Consider the following 18,621-nt stretch of genomic DNA (forward strand, 5'->3'; position numbering starts at 1 on the left):
TTTTCCATTTTCTTTTCCATTCTCATCCTCTTTCTTCTTTCCTCCTCAAATTTCCTTTCCGGCCATTGGAGCTCTCTCTCTTCGAGCTTGGGCTCTCTATTATCCGGTTGTTCATCTTTCTTCGATTTTCTCGTCTCCGCTATCAGGATTTCACCACATCAGCTGTGCATCACCTCATTTCCAACAGTTTTCACCACCTCACGACTATCACCATCGTCTTTTGCGCCGCTGTGTTCTTTTGTGTTCAGCTCTTCATTTTGGGCCATCAAGAGAATGCCTTCGTTTGTTGCGTCATCCAAGGCTAGGTTGATGGTTTCTGACACCTTTTCCTTGGCTCGACAATCTCTTGTATAATGACCCATTCTACCACAGTTGTAACATTTGTCGGAGTTACAATTATTTTCTTAGTGGCCATATTTTTGACATTTGTAACACTGGATGTTGGAATTATATCCTTGACTGCGTCCTTGATTGCGTCCTCTTCCACGCCAATTTGCTTGGCTTGATAGTCTCTTCTCCTTATAATTTTCTTCATAATTGCTATCTTGACCGCCTCGACCATTTCTGCGACTTCCTCGACCTCTACCTTGAATATTTTGAGAGTAGAGTACCTTTTTATCTTTTATTGATGCCTTAGTCTCAAATGCTTGATCGAGTGTCTCCTCCTTTTTCTTACGTTGCTCATGTGCCTCGAGAGAACCGACGAGCTCATCGACCGTGAACTTCGCTAGGTCCTTTGACTCTTCTATAGCACATACAACATTCTCGTAGTTGTCGATTAACGACCTCAAGATCTTCTCCACAACCCGCGTCTCGGGAACATTTATTCGTTTCGATTTAGTTGATTTGCCACGGTCTGTACGCGCGTAATGTAGTCAGATACATTTTCTGACTCCATCTTCATGCTCTCCAACTCGCCACGCAGAGTTTGGAGACGCACTTGCTTAACTCGGTCAGTTCCTTTAAACACTTTTTCTAAAGTGTCCCATGCTTCTTTTGAAGTAGTTGCCCTGACAATCTTCTCAAAGCCTGACTTGACAACAGCCCGGAACAGCATGGCCTTATCATTTGTTTGCAATTCTTTTAGCGCCTTGTTTTGCGTTGCCGTATAACCCGTGGTATCCATTGGTTCTTCGAAACCTTCTTCAACCACCTCCCATGCGTCTTGAGAACCGAGAAGAGCTTTCATTTGGATGCTCCAATTCTCGTAGTTCGTCTTCGTTATTCGTGGTAGCGGCATTTGTCCCATCATATTCGCCATCAGCTCTAATACCAATTTGTTGAAATAAAAGCTCGCTCTGAAACTAACTTGTTAAAATAACACTCACAAAAACTGTGAAGGAGATGTCGAGAGGGGAGAGACAAGAAATTCTGAATTTTTTTTTTCTATTACACTAAACTTAAAATGAGATATCTATATGCCTTCTTTACATGCTCTGCTTGCTCTATTTTTAGAATGGAAAACAAACTAATTTATAGGTTTTTTAAAGGCTAAAATTGGCTATCTCATATGCCATCATTTTCTAACCCACTATTCCTTAAATAATTCCCACTATTCTTGATAGTTATTGGCCTTTCAATTTTACTTTTCGTCTTTTCCTTCAACGACTGAGTTTCAAAGTTCACTACAATTAACAAAAAAAAAAAATAAAAACTACCTTTCCCCATTTAAGTTTATTCCAACAGATTTGTGTGGCCCAATCACCCCATCATCGATTGCTGGTAACAATTAGATTTGTGTGGCCCAATCTGTTGAGTTATGGAGTCTGCTCCCTGTATTTATAGCTTGGTCAACGGCTATATCCGGTAAAGCTATATTTGGTAAAGTCATATATGGTAAAGCTATATCCGGTAAAGCTATATATGGTAAATAGCTATATATAGTAGATGGTTAAATCTGGTAAAGCTATATTTAGTAGACTGAACCATATATATATCCCGTCCAGTAAAGCTTGGAAGAAGTACTTTCTATTCTCTGTACTCTCTCTTGTTGTACATACCTGAAATCATCAAATAAAAAAAAATCCTTTTAGCCAGAGTTCTCCTTGCAATTTTCTCTATCCTTTTCTTTGTGTTCATCTAGATCGACTGTGTGAATTGTTGTGCGATCCTAACAACTAGTATCTATCCTAACAACTGGTATCAGAGCTAACAACTGATACCGATCCTAACAACTGGTATCAGAGCAAGGCAAAATTCACCACGATCTGTGAAGATGGAAAGTTCAAAGATTGGAATTGAGAAGTTCGATGGATCCGATTTCGGTTTCTGGAAGATGCAGATTGAAGATTATCTGTACTAGAAAGATCTTCACGAACCTCTGTTGGGGGTGAAGCCGGATAGCATGACCACGGAACAGTGGAAGCTCAAGGATCGACAAGCCTTGGGGCTGATCCGGTTGACGCTATCCAGAAACGTGGCGTTTAACATCATCAAGGAGAAGACAACGTCAGATCTGATGAAGGCGTTGTCAAATATGTATGAAAAATCGTCGGCTATGAACAAGGTGTATTTGATGCGTAGATTGTTCAATCTACAGATGTCTGAAGGTGGACGTGTTGCAGATCATATAAATGAATTCAATATGATCATAAGTCAACTGGGTTCGGTGGAAATTAATTTCGAAGATGAAATTAAAGCGTTGATTTTGATGTCATCCTTACCCGAGTCATGGGATACTGTTGTTGCCGCAATCAGCAGTTCCCGAGGATCTGATAAACTGAAGTTTGATGAAATTCGAGATGTAGTTCTTAGCGAAAGTATTCGCAAACGGAAAGCTGGAGATTCATTAGACAATGCTCTCAGTGTTGATCGAAGGGGAAGAAGCAAATCAAAGAGCTCAAACAAACATGGGCGTTCAAAATCAAAGAACCGGGGAAAATCTCCAAACAAACCCAACGTAACGTGTTGGAGCTGTGGGGGAAAAGGACACTTTCGAACAGATTGTACAAAACTAAAGAAGAAGCAGAATCATAAATCTGAAGATGATGATGATTCTATATACACAACAGAAGATGCTGAGGACGTTTTAATCCTTAGTGTGGATAGCCCAGCTGAATCCTGGATTTTGGATTCAGGCGCATCGTTCCATTCGTCTCCAAGTAAGGAATTGTTTCGAAATTTCAAATCAGGAAATTTCGGGAAGGTGTATCTTGCCGACAACAAAGCCTTGGAGATTGAAGGAAAGGGAAATGTCTCTATACAAACTCCAGCAGGAAATCTATGGACATTACAAGATGTCAGATACATTCCTGGTCTCAAGAAGAACCTGATCTCTATTGGTCAGTTGGATAGCACAGGCTATGCAGCAGAGTTTGGAAAGAGTTCCTGGAAGATTGTGAAGGGCGCCATGGTTGTTGCGCGTGGCACAAAATCCAGAACCTTATACACAACTGCAGAGTGTATAAACATGACTGCTGCTGCTGAGAGTGCTTCCAATTCAAGTCTATGGCACAATAGACTTGGACATATGAGCGTCAAAGGAATGTAGATGCTGACTGCGAAAGGAGCTTTAGAAGGCTTAAAATCTGTTGATATGGGTCTTTGTGAGAGATGCGTTATGGGCAAACAGAAACGAGTTAGTTTCACAAAGGCTGCCAGAGAACCGAAGAAAGTGCGGTTGGAAATGGCCATACAGACGTCTGGGGACCATCTCCAGTTTCATCACTTGGTGGATCAAGGTACTACGTCACCTTCATCGATGACTTTAGCAGGAAGGTATGGGTTTACTTTCTGAAACACAAGTCAGATGTGTTTACCACCTTCAAGAAGTGGAAAGCTGAAGTTGAAAATCAGACCGGCTTGAAGATCAAATGCCTGAGGTCTGACAATGGAGGAGAATACAACAAATTAGAGTTTATAACATTTTGTGCAGCTGAGGGAATTAGATTAATAAGAACAATTCCCGGTAAGGCAAGACAAAATGGTATTGCAGAAAGAATGAACAGAACATTGAATGAGCGAGCAAGGAGCATGAGGATTCATTCTGGATTGCCAAAGACATTCTGGGCTAATGCTGTGAACACAACAACATATTTGATTAATAGAGGGCCGTCAGTACCCTTGGAGTTCAAATTGCCCGAAGAATTATGGACAGGAAAAGAACTCAAGTACTCTCACTTGAGAACCTTTGGTTGTACTGCGTATGTTCATGTTGATCCAGAGAAGAGAGATAAGCTTGATGCTAAGGCCGTGAAATGCTACTTCATAGGCTATGACTCTGACATGTTTGGGTACTGGTTTTGGGATGAGAAAAATATGAAGATCCTAAGACACTATGATGTGACCTTTGATGAAAATGTCATGTACAAGGACAGAGAGAAGATAAACTCTGAGACTACGAAGCAAGTGGGAGTTGAATTTGAGTGGCAAGAAAATTCACGCAGTGATGGTACAACAGAAGCAAAAGAAACTCCTGATCCTATTGTTGAAGAACCAGACATGGAGCAAGTAGCACCTGAGCAGGTGTTGAGAAGATCATCCAGAACTACCAGAGCACCAGATAGATATTCAACCTCATTACATTATCTGTTGCTGACTGACGAAGGAGAACCAGAGTTCTTTGATGTGGCCCTACAAGTGGAAGATTCAACCAAGTGGGAGCAAGCCATGGATGATGAGATGAGCTCACTTGAAAGGAATAATACGTGGGTACTGACTGAGTTGCCTACAGGAAAGAGAACTCTGTTGAACAAATGGGTGTTCAAAATCAAGGTTGAACCAGATGGCAGAAGGAGGTTTAAGGCCCGGTTAGTAGTTAAAGGATATTCACAAAGAAAAGGCATTGATTATGCTGAGATCTTTTCTCCAGTTGTGAAATTAACTACTATCCGAATTCTACTGAGTATTGTTGCATCAGAGAATTTGCACCTCGAGCAAATGGATGTAAAAACGGCCTTTTTACATGGAGATCTGAGAGGTACATCCAATACTACACTTTGTTATGGCAATGGCAAAGTAGTTCTGCAAGGTTTTGTGGATGCTGATCTGAGTGGAGATGTAGACTCCAGCAAGAGGACATCTGGGTATATCTACACTATAGATGGAACAGCAGTGAGTTGGATGTCCAAGCTTCAGAAATGCGTTGCTCTTTCATCTACTGAAGCTGAGTACGTGGCTATAGCTGAAGCTGGAAAGGAGATGATATGGATGACAGACTATCTAGAAGAATTAGGCCGGAAGCAGTGCAAGAAGATCCTTCATACAGATAGTTAGAGTGCCATACAGTTGGTGAAAAACCCAGTCTATCATTCAAGGACAAAACACATTAGAAGACGGTATCATTTCACTCGCAGGTTAGTGGAAGAAGGCGATATGTGTTTGGAGAAGATAGAGGGTGCAAAGAATCCCGCAGACATGTTGACAAAATGTGTTGATGTTGGAAAATTAAGGTTATGCAAAGCCCTAATTGGTATGGTGTAGGATCAGTCTCCAAGTGGGAGAATTGTTGAGTTATGGAGTCTGCTCCCTGTATTTATAGCTTGGTCAACGGCTATATCCGGTAAAGCTATATTTGGTAAAGCCATATATGGTAAAGCTATATCCGGTAAAGCTATATATGGTAAATAGCTATATATAGTAGATGGTTAAATCTGGTAAAGCTATATTTAGTAGACTGAACCATATATATATCCCGTCCAGTAAAGCTCGGAAGAAGTACTTTCTATTCTCTGTACTCTCTCTTGTTGTACATACCTGAAATCATCAAATAAAAAAAAAATCCTTTTAGCCAGAGTTCTCCTTGCAATTTTCTCTATCCTTTTCTTTGTGTTCATCTAGATCGAGTGTGTGCATTGTTGTGCGATCCTAACAACTGGTATCAATCCTAACACAATCACCCCATCATCGATTGCTGGTAACAATTATTTTCTCTTACTTGTTGATGATTATAGTCGTTGGATGTGGGTGTACATGCTCAAAGAAAAAGGAGAAGTATTATGTGCGTTCAAGAAGTTCAAAAGACTTGTTGAAAATGGATCTGATCACAAGCTAAAAATCTTGTGCACTGACCGAGATGGCGAGTTCTTATCCGAGAACTTCTCAAAGTTTTGTGCAGAGGAAGGTATCAAGCGTCAACTCACCACACCATACACTCCACAATAAAACAATGTGGTCGAACGAAGAAACAGCACCATAATGAACACTGCAAGACGCTTACGCAAGAGCATACAAGTCCTAACAATTTTCTGAGGTGAGGCAATACGACATGCAACTTATCTTCTAAATCGTTTACCGAAAAAGGCACTGGACACTCGCACCCTCTATGAAGCATGGCTCGGCAAGACACCTCACTTCGAGTACCTAAGAGTCTTCGGTTGTACAACGCATGTTAGGACGCTAAAGCCATATATCAAAAAGCTTGATGACAGAAGCTAAAAGATGATGTATTTTTGCGTAGAGGATGGGACCAAGGCACACAGGCTGTATAATCCACAACATAAGAAAATTCATATAAGTAGGGATGTCGTATTCGAAGAAAAGAAGAAGTGGGATTGGTGCAGTGTAAACGATAAAAAGCAGATTGTTACAGAGTTCACTACTCTGGAAGAAGAGGAAGACACAACAAATCTAGAAAGCGCCCCTACAGCAACACGAACAAGTTCACACATGTCATCACTAGTGTACCGAAAGACATGATGAACTCTGCAGAACAAGAGAGCGTAGGGAAGAGCACAGTGTTAGATAAAACCTGAGTTTTTCCTTATTTAGATTCACACGATTTCATTAGTTGATTGAGTACGTCCGTTTGATAAAACCTGAGTTTTTCCTTATTTAGATTCACACGATTTCATTAGTTGATTGAGTACGTCCGTTTTGACCATTTGACAAATCCACAGAGGTAGCTCCAACTGTGCATAACAAAGGCACCGGCGATGGGTCCTCGACACGGGGACAACAAACCATATGACCGGGGCCAAGTCTGTGTTCTCCGAGCTTGACTTAGGGATTCGCGGGATGGTGAAATTTGGCGATGGCTCCGTTGTCGAGATCGAAGGGCACAACACCATCCTGTTCGTCGGCAAGGGAGGCAATCATCACAAGCTGACCGACGTCTACTTCATCCCAAGGCTCAAGGCTAATATTGTGAGCCTGGGTCAACTCGATAAGGCCAGCTGCCACATTTCCATCAAGCGCGGGCTACTTAGAATTCGCGATGATCGACGACGGTTGCTCACGCAAGTTCGGTACACGGCAAACAACCAGTCAACCTCTCGACCAGGTACCGGAGGATGGAAGACCTATTAGGAAGAGGTGAACCACCTGGACTGGCGGCGCGCCGAACAAGACGTGGAGTCTGGAGGACATGCCGCCAGGGACACCGAGCCATAGGGGCTCAAATCGGAGTTCAAACAAAATAAGGTAGATATATCAAAGTTTTAGGAGGAGATTGTTAGATAAAACCTGAGTTTTTCCTTATTTAGATTCACACGATTTCATTAGTTGATTGAGTACGTCCGTTTGACCATTTGACAAACACATCGAATGGATTTTTGTAGGAAGTGGATTTCATTAGTTGATTGAGTACGTCCAACCACGTCGAATGGATTACCAAAGTTTTAGAGGACAATTTTGTAGGAAGTGGCACAGATTTAGTTGGCCACTCCCCAGCCATTTTTAGGATAAATTATATTTAAATAGTTAAATCTATTAGGAAGATTCCACCACCCTGATTTTAAGCACAGTCAATATTTCAGCAATTCTCTCTCTTTGTTATTTTACGTGTTTTATTTTCTTCCAACAACTTCCCATCAACGATTTCCTCTCACCGGAAAGAAAAGGATTTCCCTAGCCGATTATCGAAATACAACACACAGGAGGATCCACAATAGAGGATGGACCAAAGAAGTTCCGTTCTCTTGCTGAAATTTATGCGAATACACTTGAAGAAGAATTAGATCCTGAGTTAGTGTCTCTCACAGCCAAGGAGTCGACAACCTACCGTGAGGCAGCAAATGAGACGATGTGGCAAGAGGCTATGCAAAAAGAGCTTGAAGCCATTGAGAAAAACAAGACATGCACATTAACTAACTTATTGTCCGCACACAAGCCTATCGATTTGAAGTGGATGTTTAAGTTGAAGAAGAATAGTGAAGGAAGTGTCATCAAACATAAAGCAAGACTCGTGGCGAAGGAATAAGTGCAACGACAAGGAGTTGATTTTGAGGAGGTTTTCGCACCTGTGGCTAGATGCGACACTGTAAGGTTGACTCTTGCTCTCGCAACTCAACATGGGTGGGACGTCCTTCATTTGGATGTCAAATCAGCATTCCTAAATGGTGTCCTCCAAGAAGAAGTGTATGTTGCCCAACTTGAAGGGTTCATCATTAAAGCCGAAGAACACAAAGTATACAAGTTGTCAAAGGCCCTCTATGGTCTACAACAAGCACCGAGGGCATGGAACAAATATTTGGACAAAAGCTTAAAGAGTCTAAAACTTTATGAAGTGCTTGCAAGTACAAACAGTGTATACAAGAAACAATGAGACTGAAACACTCATAGTTGGCATGTACGTTGATGACCTGATCGTCACTAGTACAAGTGTAGAAGGCGTCAAAGAGGTCAAGCAGTAAATGATGAAAGAATTTGAGATGACTGTGTTGACTCTAGCAATTGACTCTGGCACTTGGGAGGAAAATGTCGACGAAAAAACTGGCCGAAGGAAAATTTCTTCGAACGAAAAATAACGGAAAGTAAAAGGAGAGAGATTTGCTGAAGACTCGAGGATTTGATTTCTCATTCAGTTGGGATATTTAAATAACAAATTATCCTAAAATAGAAAAGTAAATGACAACTTAACTGACGCTCATCCACTCTACATGTACTTCCCACTTACCCTAATTGTGTGGGTTTAATGTAAAAATAGTTACCTAACAAAAAAATGGTTAACTAAAAATTAGGGATCACATTCACTCGTTTGGGATTTATCTAACAGACTGATCTCGAGTTACTCACGTACTACATTAGTATTGAAGTGAAGTAAAGGAAAGATTGCATCATGCTAAAGCAATCGACATATGCTAAGAACTTGTTGTAACAATTTAAGATGAAAGAGTGCAACCTGACCAAGTATCCCATGGAAGGAAAGTTACAACTCAGGAAAGATGCTGAAGGAAACTTGGTGAATTCCACTGAGTATGGGCGTGTCATCAAAATTCTATGGTACTTGACTCATACTTGTCCGGACCTTTCATATGTTGTTGAAAAAATGAGTAGGTACATGGAAAAGCTCACTATGATGCATCATCAAGCGGTTAAGCACATTCTTCACTATGTGAAGGGAACCACAAGCTATGGGTTGAAGTATCAAAGAGGGTGAGGTCCTGAAGAACTAGTTGGTTTTACTAATAGGGATTTAACTAGAGACATTGATAAAAGGGATTTAGCAAAAATGGTGTTTTATCTCAACGAAAATTTGATTTCTTGGCAATCTCAGAAGCAACGAACTGTGGCACTATCTTCTTGTGAGGCCGAGTTCATGGCAGCAACTGCGGCGTCGTACCAAGTATTGTGGCTGAGAAATTTGTTGAGCGAAGTGACTAGAAGTGAACTAAAGTCGGTAACTCTCTACGTCGATAACAAATCTGCAATTGCACTGATGAAGATTCCAATGTTTCACGAATGTAGCAAACATATTGACACTCGCTTCCACTTCATTGGGGAGTGTGTTGAAAAGAGATAAATCATTGTGGATTTCGTATGCACTAGAGAGTGAAGTGCGGATATTCTAACCAAGGCCCTAACAAGGGTTAAGTTTGCAGAGATGCGTGAATTGCTGGGAGTGAAGAATCTCGAACAGCGTCAAGCTTACGGAGGAGATTGTGAGCTTATAAACTTGACTTAATAGAATAAATCACTATCTTATTGAATAACTTTTGGAGAATTATTAGTAGACTTAATGGAATTGTAGACCAAGTTTTGTAGTTTTGAACTAAGTTTTATGTTTTAATTAGAAAGATCATCGGTAGTTTTTAGCTTGATGAGAAAGTTTAGGAAACAAATTAGTACTTTCTCTACTATAAATACTTCTGAAAAGTATGCTTTCTTCACAGGAAAGCAACAAAAAAAAGAATATAAAAGCCAAGTGTTCATTTGTTCCATAGAGTTCTCTTCCCTCAAGTTTTTCCTTTGCCTCTTGTACCTGTTTTGACATGATCGTGGGCCAAATCCAACATTTCCATCATTCTTCATCATCTTTTTACTTTTTTTCTTATTTTCTTCTTAAAAATCATATTTAAATTTGTTTTTAGAGATCATCATCCTTATCATATCTATTCTTAATATTGTGGTTATAAATCTTTATCATTAGACAATTTGCATGTTTATTTGAAAATCAAATAAACTTCGATTCACATTTTTCCTAAACTATCTAAATTTGGAACCATTATGTTTGATATTGTTCTTTCATAATTTAAACTCGAAGATAACTTCTAAATTTGTCCGTATTCCGTAAAAAGGAAAGTTAGATCATTCTCTTATATTTTACATTTAAGAAGGGAATTTTGTCAAAATCTTAACGGCTTTCCTTTTCAAATTCATTTTCATTGGGCATTCTACCAAAAAAAATTCCTTTGTGTCTCTTATTTATTAGATCATTTATTTGTTTTATTTGATTGTTATTTCATAATTAACTTATCTTGATTGCCTTGAATAGCTCCGTACTATAAGAATTGTCCATATATTAGCCTACCTAGATCATAATTTAGTCACTTTCCCAAATAGCCTACCTTTGTGTGTTAAACACGAGTGTTATTGAGTGTAAAATCAGTGAGTTGAGTTTGTGAGGTCCTAAGCATATTAACTACTGTTTGTATAATCATGAACCAAGACGAGGGAAATGGAGGGAAGATCAATGAGCTAGTTGAAGAAGACCAGAAGAAAGAGGAGGAATTGAAAAATGGGAGTCATTTGACACTTATTACAAGAAGACTTTTTAAAACTCAAGTTATGGAGAATGATGTTGATGATAAAAAGGACAACTTGTTTCACACGCGATGTTTAGTCATGGGGACTCCTTGTAGTCTTGTCATTGATAGTGGAAGTTGCATAAATGTATTTAAATACCATGTTGATATAAAGGTTACAAATGCTAACCCAACACCATCCTAAACATTACAAGCTTCAATGACTCAACGTTAGTGGAACAATGAAGCTAGTTTCCCAAGCTTTAATATCTTTTACTTTGGTAAAATATAAAGATGAAATTCTTTGTGATGTGTTTCCAATACATGCTGGAGACATATTGCTTGGCCGACCATGACAATTTGACAGGAGGTCATGTATGATGGTTATTTGAATAGGTATTCTTTTGTAAAAGATGTAGCAAAATCACTCTTTTACCTTTGAGTTCTGCAAATGTATTTGCTGATCAATTAAAGTTTGAGGATAAAAAAAAGTTCGAGGAAAAATAGTTGAAAGAAAAACAAGAATTGAGTGAAAAAAAAAATAGAGAAATATCAAACACGAAAAGAAAAAAAAGTGAAAAGGAATGAAAAAAGGGATGAAATTGTAAAAAAGAAAGAAAGAAAAGAAAGTGAGTTGTTTGGCAAAAGTTTGGAGAGTTGGGAGGGCAATGTTAAAAAAAAAAAAAAACATCCTTGTACATACAAGGATTTTTGGTCTCTAACTATAACAACTCGGCTTTGGCTAGTGTGCTTTAATCTCTTTTACATGAATTTGAGGATGTGTTTCAAGATGTTGTACCTAAAGGACTACCTCCCATTATAGGTATTGAAAATAAAATAGACTTCATTCCACCGATTGTCATTCCTAATAAGTCAGCTTATAGAGTCAATCCAACTGAGACTAAAGAAATTCAAAGGCATGTGGAGGAGCTAATGGAGAAGGGTTATTTATGAGAAAGTTTGAGTCCATGTTCTATACTAGTCTTATTGGTGCCAAAGAAAGATGAAACTTGGCCCATTCATTCCACCGGTTGTCATTCCTAATGAGCCAGCTTATAGAGTCAATCCAACTGAGACTAAAGAAATTCAAAGGCATGTGGAGGAGCTCATGGAGAAGGGTTATTTACGAGAAAGTTTGAGTCCATGTTCTATACTAGTATTATTGGTGCCAAAGAAAGATGAAACTTGTCCATGTGCGTGGATAGTAGAGTCATCAACAAAATCACTGTAAAGTATCGACACCCTATTCCTAGGCTAGACGATATGCTTGATGAACTGCATGATTCATGTCTATTTATAAACATTGTTTTGAATCTAGATATCATCAAATTGGAATGCATGTAGTTAATGAATGGAAAACAACATTCAAAATTAAGTTTGATGGTATGAATGACTTGTTATGTCTTTTAGGTTAACTAATTCTCCTAGTACATTAATGCGCTTAATATATTAATGTTTTGAGAAAATATTTGGGAAAACATATTGTTATATTGATGATATTTTAATTTATTTAAAGATTTTTCTCGAGTATGTGAAACATGTTAAGTAAGTTTTGATTACAAATAGAAAAGAGGAATTTCATTCTAATTTTAATAAGGGTAGTTTTTACATAGAAAGAGTTCACTTTCATGAGTTCATAGTTGGTAGAAATGTAGTAGAAGTAGATAAAGAGAAAGTTAAAGTCATTAGGGATTTGCCCAACACCAAAACGTGCAAGTGAAGTTCAGAGTTTTTCATGGGATAGCTAGCTTCTATAAGAGACTTATAAAATATTTTAGAACCATAGCGGCACTTTTGTATGATTTAATGAAAAAGAAGGTTGCTTCTAAATGGGGAAATGCAAGAGAATACACTCAATTTACTTAAGAAAAAATTAAGCGATGTACCATTACTTGTTTTGCCTAACTTGATGTACGATTACTTGTTTTGCGGGACTTTGATAAAATTTCTGAAATTGAATGTGATGTAAGTGGTTTGGGCATAAGTGCTGTTTTAAATCAAGATGGAGAGACCTTAATGTATTTTAGAGAAAAACTAAATGGGGCAAGATTGAACTATCCTACTTATGATAAAGAGCTGTTAGCTTTAATTCGCACATTACAGGTGTGGCAACACTACTTATGGCCTAAAGAATTTGTGATCCACTCTAATCATGAAAGCTTGAAGTATCTTAAGAGTCAAAGCAAACTGAACCGTAGGCATGCAAAGTGGATGAAGTTTATTGAAACATTTCCTTATGTCATCAAATATAAGGTAAGGATAATATGGTAGATGATGCATTATCTAGAAGGTACAATCTCTTCACTCCTCTTAGTGCAAAAATTCTTGGATTTGAGCATATTAAAAAATTATATAGAGATGACCAAGACTTTAGAACTATTTAGGTAGGATTATTAGGTGTTTCATGAATTTTTATTTAAGAAAAGTATGCTTTCAATTTCTAAATGCTCTATAAGACATTTGCTTTTTAGAGAAGCACATGGTGGTGTCTTAATGGGACATTCTAGGATTAATAAAACTTACAATATGTTGCATGAACACTTCTTTTGGCCAAAGACGAAGCACAATATTCATAAGTTTTGTCGCCAATGTTTTAAATGCAAAGAAGCTAAATCTAGATCACAACCAGATGGATTGTATGCTTCTTTGAATGTACCTAACAAACTTTGGACTAATATATCTATGAATTTTGTTCTTGGATGCGGCACACTGCAAAATATAAGGATAGTATTTTTGTTGTGGTAGACAGCTTTAGTAAAATGACTCATTTTATTGCATGAACAAGACATATGATGCAAAACATGTTATTGACTTATTCTTTACGAAAGTATGCAAAACATGTTATTGACTTATTCTTTACGAAAGTAGTAAAATTACATGGAATCCCTAAAATAATTGTTAGAGATAGAGATGCTAAATTTTAAAGTCACTTTTGAAAAGTATTATGGGTAAATTGAGTACCAAATTGTTGTTTTCAACTACATGTTATCCTCAATGAGCAAACTAAGGTGGTTAATAGAACATTAGGAGCATTGCTTAGGACTATTATTTATAAGAATATTAACTGTTGGGACCAATGTTGTCCATTTATAGAATTTACATATAATAGAGCAATTCATAATACCACTCACTGTTCTCCTTTTAAAGTTGTTTATGGTTTAATTCACTTACAAGGACGGAAGGAAATCTCAGCTCGGTGACTGGGTTTGGATACATTTTCGCAAGGAGCAATTTTCATCTCAAAGGAAAACAAAGTTACATCCAAGAGGGGATGACCCTTATCAAGTCCTTGGGAGAATTAATAACAATGCATATAAAATTGATTTTTCTAGAGAATTTTTAGTACATTCTTCTTTCAATGTTGCTGACTTAGTCCTTTTGATATAGGTGATATTTTTCTCATTCGAGAACGAATCCTTTTGAAGAGTGGGAAGATGATAAGAATCACGGTGTTCCAAATGTTCTAACTAGACCTATTACACGATCTAAGGCCAAGAAGATTCAACAAGTATTCATTCTTCATCTACAAAATTGGATAGGTTCAGTTCAACCATCATTTCATGTGTTACAAGTTGATTCGATTGAGGAAGAACCATTTGGAGCCTAAGAAGTGAATATTTGAACCGTTGAAGTAACTAATGAAGTTGCAAGTATCATGTCATGAGTTTTTAGAAAACTTAATTTATTATTTTTAATTTCATAAAGTTTGTAATGGGACTTCCTATTTTGTAGAGATTAGGATCCCGATTAAATGACGTCAACTAACCTCTTTTGTGGGAAGACTATAAATACCCACAAATTATTAGGTAAAAATCAGATTTATGAATGAATGAAATTGAGATCTCAAATCGAGACTTTCACCGTTAGAAATTCGAGCAACGTCTTTTGTCATTTCTAAGTTTCAAGCAATTTTTGTGGTATATTGCATCCGAGCCATTCAATCAAACCTTGATTAAGTTTGATTGTGGAGTGACTCAATTTAGAACAAGGTTCCAAATCTTGCTTCTAGATCTTTGATCGTAAAACATAATCTAATTCTAGCCTTATCTCTTGGTTGATCTGTATTTTGTATAAAGAGGTGTTAATTTCTTTCATTCAAGAGTTCTTATTTCAACAAAAACTTGGATCGTTATGCTAAGGATTAAGGTTGCCTTATCACATTTTCTATGATGTGTTGAATGATGCACTGTTCTGCTCGGTCACCTCATGACATTTGTTTGTCTTGCTTGTTACGTGACTAGATGAGCGCCACTTGTGGGTGGCGTGCTTTGTCTATCTACATGTAAAGGTCACAATCTACTTTTTTCTTAATATTATTGTGACATTCTCCCTCATTTAAACTAGTCATCATCCTCAATGACTTTCTGGTAGCACAATCACACTATGGATTGTGACACATAGGGTGCGTCTACTCCTTCTCAAGTGTGTCCGTACTCACGTGTGGGAAGGAATATTGTTTAAGAAAATTGTATATGTTTGCATTTAACCCCAATAGTGGGGTCATTTACTTGAATACTCAAGCCACGTGCTACTTCTATTTCAGGTAAAGGCAAGACATCCTTGTACGGCTGACGACGACATCGCAATTCGAGACCATGACACATGCATAGGTAGTCGCATTCATTTTCTTAGACTTAGGGTAGAATAGGATGTTTTTTTTAATTTAAACGGTCATTTATTTAATCAGACTTTTGTTGTGTCGTTTTAAAAATGTTTTTGAACACGTATGTCCATGACAGTAGTTTAAGATAAACTTTATGTTTTATGAGGAAGTTTAAAAGTTAATTTCGCATTAAATGTTCATGATATGTGTACGGTAGCGACCTTAGGTTAAAGTAGAAAATTTAGAGTCGTTAGGATAATGTACTTAGTGATTAATCTACGTCAACTATTGATAACTCTCCAAGAGTAGAGTTATATCAAGTCTTTTTATAGTTAAATTTGCACTCATACTCACTATTTTCTCATTAATTACTCCAGTTATTCTAATTAATATACATGAAATAGTCAATTGCGCTTTAATATGAACAGAAGTTTAATTTGCATAAATCGAGCTTAATTGTATACTTAATTAAGTTATTTGGTAAAATTCCAGAACATTCATACGGAACCATGATACTGTAGCAAATCTGGAAACAACACTGCTTGCATCTGGAAATAAATTGTTAACTCTGATGCTGAAGCAATTTGAAACGCAAACATTTCGTGGATGACATGAAAATTTTAATCCACATCAGCAGTCCACGTGGGTCATTGACTACCAAATTAGAAACATCTTAAGTGGACGATTTTATCTTTTCTCAACCCTAAATGAGAAGAAACAACTATTATAAAAGGAAAATGATACTTAAAAAAGGAGGAGAGCCACATCTTGGGGAGAAAATCGGATTAGACAGTAGAGCCTCTGCTGCTGTGACTGCTGTGAAACCAGAGAAGAAGAAGAAAAACCCTAATTCAGCTGATATTGATGGCAGAAGGAAAACAAGACCAAGAAGGATAGATTAGGGCAAAGAGGTGGACGTGAGAGCTCAAGCGAAGGAAACTTCCATGGAAGAACAACAACAAAGCGGAATAACTCTCAATTTCCTTATTCCGTTTTCTTATTTTATTAATTTTACATGATTGAGATGTGGGTTCTTTTGTTTAATTCAGTTTGTATGGAGAGCTAAAATGTATAGGGGCGGCGAGAGAGTTTTATATAGTTTAAGTATGTTGATGGTATGATTTTAGTTTATTAAAGAGTTGTTGTTAATGATTTACATGTGTTAAGGATATTTATTAATAAATTATACTTTCCCGTATATATTATATTTGATATTTTATTATAAGGCAAATATCTAATATTTGCATTATTACTATAGATATCTTTCCATTTATTGTTATTTCCATTTATTACTATTTCCATATCCTTGTAATTTATTTGATTATAAATAAGATAACTTTCACACCATTTAGGTGTGGTGGATTAATCAAACATTCACATGGTATCAGAGCCATTTTGGTTTAGCAACCCGGATTCTTTCTTTTCAATGGCTTTTGAAATCTTCTACTGTTCTTCTCCACCACCACTGTTGGCTTTGACGCCGCAGGGGCAGTCGTCATGGCTGCCACATGCAGAGCCGATTGATTATTCTTCGGCTCCACCCTTTTGACCTCCAAATCATCCTTCGCCATACTCTGTACATACAACCTCACCTTTTCCAAACATAACCTCTTTCATTTTCTTCCCAATTTTCCCTTCATCCTTCATCCTTCATCCTTCACAAAAACCCTAATCTTAGGATCTTCATCAGCATTCCTTTTCGAAAATATACAGAATCTCAATAAGCCCATCGACCTTCTGCAGAGATTTACCTTTGGAATCTGGGCGCCGCACTGGCATCTTCGCCAACCAAGTTGCCGCCGCCCTTCTCGCCAAAATTGGCTCCTTCGCCCCAATGTGGCGACTCTTCCAGCTGCCCTTCTCACCAAAATTGGCTCCTTCGCCCAATGTGGCGACTCTTTCAGCTTCAACATTGTCTTTGTCCCTTGCTCTAGGTTTCCCCTTCTACTTCTTGGGGTTAGACATATTCTCACCAGAGCCAAGGCAGCATCGTCGCTAAGCGACAATCCCTCTTCATGGGTTAGACATATTCTCGTCGAAGCCAAGGCAGCATCGCCGCTAAGCAGCAATCCCTCTGCAATTTTCGATGGCCAAGAAAGTGTTTCTCTACGCCTCCTCTGAACCAGGTTGTTGACATCTTCACGAAAAGTGTTTCGCAACCTCTTTGAATTTTTCAGATCCAAGCTTCACGTTCGTTCAAATCTGACGCTCAGCTTGCGGTGGGGTGTTAAGGATATTTATTAATAAATTATACTTTCCCGTATATATTATATTTGATATTTTATTATAAGGCAAATATCTAATATTTGCATTATTACTATAGATATCTTTCCATTTATTGTTATTTCCATTTATTACTATTTCCATATCCTTGTAATTTATTTGATTATAAATAAGATAACTTTCACACCATTTAGGTGTGGTGGATTAATCAAACATTCACAACATGTGTGTTTAATTACCTGTTTTACATACATAGTCGTTCTCTTATTCGAGAGAAGAGAGGGAGAAATAAAATCCTCTTAATACTCTAGTTCCATTGCAAAGAAACTTGAAGGTAAGAGAAGGGTTAGGAATAATTCTTTTCCTACAACTACAACCTTGTTAACAAAAATTAAAAACGATTATTAAAGTAATCGCTATGCATGACCTATGCATGAGCCTTAGGAGTGGGCTTGAGAATCTATTAGAAGGAACTAAAACCTACCACAAAAATCAACAACACATCGATTTAATCTGTTTTAGCCGAACCTTCTTCATTATAGTTGATTTTCTCATCATTTTCTATTTCTCGATAGCAGTGACACTCTACTTTAGTTTTACTTAATTAGTTAACATCATTAACACCCATTTGAATGTTACCCAAAAACTCACTTAATTTCTAAAGATAAAATTAACCGAAAAGATAGGTTCTCTGTGGAATCGATAATTTATTTATCATTGGCTACTTGCGATAGTGTATGCTTGCACTTACTATTGTGAATTTTAAATCATTTTATTATATACATCCATAAACGATCAACTATTCATATATTCAATGTGTCTAGAATAGTTCTAATAGCGAAGGGATACTTATGGTTGCCAATAAGCTGGAAGCGGAAGGGGTAGGCGTGCACA

At 37.6% G+C, this 18,621-nt stretch overlaps 1 protein-coding gene across 1 annotated transcript in view; it reads right to left on the minus strand.

Moving 5' to 3' along the window:
- Positions 1-18,621, minus strand: part of LOC111436345 (probable inactive purple acid phosphatase 29) — a 52,471-nt gene that overhangs the window by 21,904 nt on the left and 11,946 nt on the right. The window lies entirely within an intron of this gene.

The sequence above is a fragment of the Cucurbita moschata genome, unplaced genomic scaffold (assembly GCF_002738365.1).
Source record: "Cucurbita moschata cultivar Rifu unplaced genomic scaffold, Cmos_1.0 Cmo_Scf00053, whole genome shotgun sequence".
NCBI lineage: Eukaryota > Viridiplantae > Streptophyta > Magnoliopsida > Cucurbitales > Cucurbitaceae > Cucurbita > Cucurbita moschata.